Below are 3223 nucleotides of genomic sequence, written 5' to 3'. Positions count from 1 at the left end.
TTTTTTTCAAGTACAGGAGAAATAGATGACATCAGAGATAATTTCTAACCTTGAGATTCTATAAAATGATGCACAAATATCACCTTTGGGTAAATTTGATTTTAGAAATTGTAGGTTTGTTCATGTAGAGAGTATACACATGATGCACACACATAACACAACATTAGATATCAAATCTAGCTACCTTATGTATCTGTTGCTTTATTGGGCCTCCCATTCTGTGCAGTTTTGCTTCACCTTTGGTTCTTTACGCTATTTCATCATTTGTATAATGGGGATCAAGATCCCTTTGTGTAAAAAGCTTTGAGATCCACCAGTGAACAGAATAATATAAATACAAAATATTACTCAGAACAGCAAATATTGTATTCCAAACTAACTCAAAGCTTTAATGTTATTACCTTAAAAATAAGTGGATTTTTTCCCCCTGGAATTATCTTCAAAGACTTCTTTGTAGTTGTATTAGTCAGGAATAATTCAATGTCATAGACTGAACTTTCTTTTTCCCCCCACCTAGTCTATATGTGTTCCATTGTTCTGTGAATAAAGAGGGGTGACTGGATGATAAGGGGATATTTCAGTCATTTTCAATTAGCTGCAGAATGTTTCTTTACAGTAGCTGGGTTTCTGGTTAGCTGACCAGCAGAACAATGATGACCATTTTACACAGCAGAGACAGTGCTGACAGGGGGATAATGAGAGAAACTGTCTCAGATTTTCCTATTAACAAGTGTACCCAAAGCCCCCATTGGCCTTGCTAATGGGTAATAGCATATTACTACTATATTGGTGAAGGCCTTTAGGAGATTACAGACAAAGTTGGTTAATTAGTGGCATCTAAAGTATTACCCCTACCGCAGTCCAGAATCTTCAGTTTTTCTACAGTTTCTAATTATTTTCCTCTGAATAAGAATACAGTACCAGATTTCCCAACCTGATTATGTGTTGATTCTTTAAAAAAATCTGAATAGGTGATCAAGCACTACTTATTTCAATCAAAATACACTCAAATAGAACCTAACCACAGATGTATGAATACAAGCAGTTCTGGTATTGATATTGATTTTCCAGTAAATCATCTTAAGCCCAAATGATCAAAAATCAAGACAGGTCAACATCAAAGAAACAGGAATATTGGCATGAAAGCAAGCTCCGTTGATTGGTACAAATTAAAAGATCATTTATTAGTGATTATGCTGTATAATACTGCCAGTGCCAAATGAATGCAATTAAGATGAAATGGGCCCCTCCAGCTACAGGGGTTAATAAAGACTGAATTCCTAATGATTTTTCCATTAATTATGAAGATGTCCACAAAACAGCTTTAACAAAGTGGTGGCCACCTCAGACAAATCTTTGTAATCTGGTTAAAATGCTTTCCTTAATTGACACATTACTGGGATAACGTAAAGATTTCTGCAGTTCTCAAATCATTACTTGCTGAGTAAAAGGTAGGCAGGAAAAAAAGGGTGCAAAACTCATTGTTGGAGAGGAGGGAAGAGTATGACAGCTAATGCTTTGAATGACCTGAAAAGAACCCTTATTACAGCCTGATTACTGACATTGTTTCAAGACCAGAAGACTAAATGCAAAGTAAGTCTTCCTACTTTGCATTACTTAATTACTCCTGGAAATATTGACATGGAATTGTTGTTGCCTATAAATGTGAGACAGAAAGAAAAAGAAAGAGAAGAAAGAGAATGACAGAAAGAAGAGGAAGGAAAGGTGGGGTACAAAGAAACAAGGGAAGGCAAGAAGGAATTATTGGGATTTGGAAATACAATAGCGTCTTCTTTTTTGAAGGGTACCATGAGGTGATACTTAAAGTTACTATGTTAAGATTTGGTCTTAAAATAAAAAACCACAAGGTAAATTGATTATTACACTGAAAATTGTTCTTAAATCTGACAAGTTTCACTTAGAATACTAACTTTCAGTAAATCATTTAGCCAAACAACAAGGATTTAATAAGCTCCTACTATGTGCTAAGTACTCTGCTAGGCACCGGGGATGTAAATACAGTAAATGAAATAATTCCTACTTATAAGAAGCTCACATTTAAATGGGGGGAGATAACAAGGGCATGTATATGTGTGTTTACCCACACAAATATGCAAAAAAACACACAAAGAGAGTAAGTGTAAAGAGAATTAATATAAAGTAGTTAAATATCATATGGTTTGGGAAGGAAGGTAGTAGAAATTGAGAAGATTAAAAAAAATTAACTTACAAGGTTGTGCTTCAGGTGAGTGTTGAGTGAAGAGAAAGATTCTATGAATTAGAAGTGAGGAGGAAATGCATTCTAGATGCAAGAGACAGTGCCATGTTACACACTTAGGAGGTAGAGAGCTGTATGTGAGGAACAGAAAAGGCTATTTTTTTTTGTTTGTTTGTTTTTCTGGATTGAAGAAAGGGAGAAGGAAGTAATGGTTGGAAGGATAGGTTGGGGATAGGGTTATGAACAACTTTACAAGTTAAATAAAGGACCTTATATTTTGTTCTAGAGACTATTAGAAACCTTTGGAATTGATTGAGTAGTAGAATAACATGGTCAGAATAGCACTTAACTCACTTTGCCAGAAAGGTGGAGGATGGCCTGAAGAAAGAAGCTTGACTCAGGGAGACTAATTAGAAGGCCATTTTAATAATCTAGACTGTAGGTAATGAGGACCTAAAATAAGGTGGTAGCTATGTAAGGAGATGGAAAGGTTTGAATACGTGATATTGTGAAGGTACAAATGGCAAGATTTGACAACTGACTGGCCATGTGGAATGATGGACAATGAGGACTTGAGGATAGTGCTGAGGTGAGGTTTATGAAACTGGACAACTGGAAGGATTGAAGTATTTTCAATAGAAATAGGGAAGTTTGGGGAAAATGTGCATTAGCTGGGGAAGATAATTAGTCCTGTTTTAAATACGCTGAGTTTCAAATGTCACTAGAATATCCAGTTTGAAATGTTTAACAGATGATGCAGAATTGAAGTTCAGGGGAAATATTTGGACTGGACATATGGATCTGGGAATTAATGGCATAAATATCATGGGAGATATATGGTTCTTCCTTCAATAATATTCAAAAAACTCTTATTAAGAGCTTACTATCAATTATACATGGTACTAGGTGTGAGGGAGATTGAAGAAAAAAGAAGACATTGTCCTTGCCACTACAGAGCTTAAACTTTAGCAGTGATGATAACACATGCACAAGTAAGTATGATAC

This window comes from Vombatus ursinus, unplaced genomic scaffold (assembly GCF_900497805.2).
Source record: "Vombatus ursinus unplaced genomic scaffold, bare-nosed wombat genome assembly UNPS02000582.1, whole genome shotgun sequence".
In the NCBI taxonomy this organism is placed as follows: Eukaryota; Metazoa; Chordata; class Mammalia; order Diprotodontia; family Vombatidae; genus Vombatus; species Vombatus ursinus.
The sequence above is the reverse complement of the archived record's forward strand: the minus strand, read 5'-3'. Positions refer to the sequence as shown.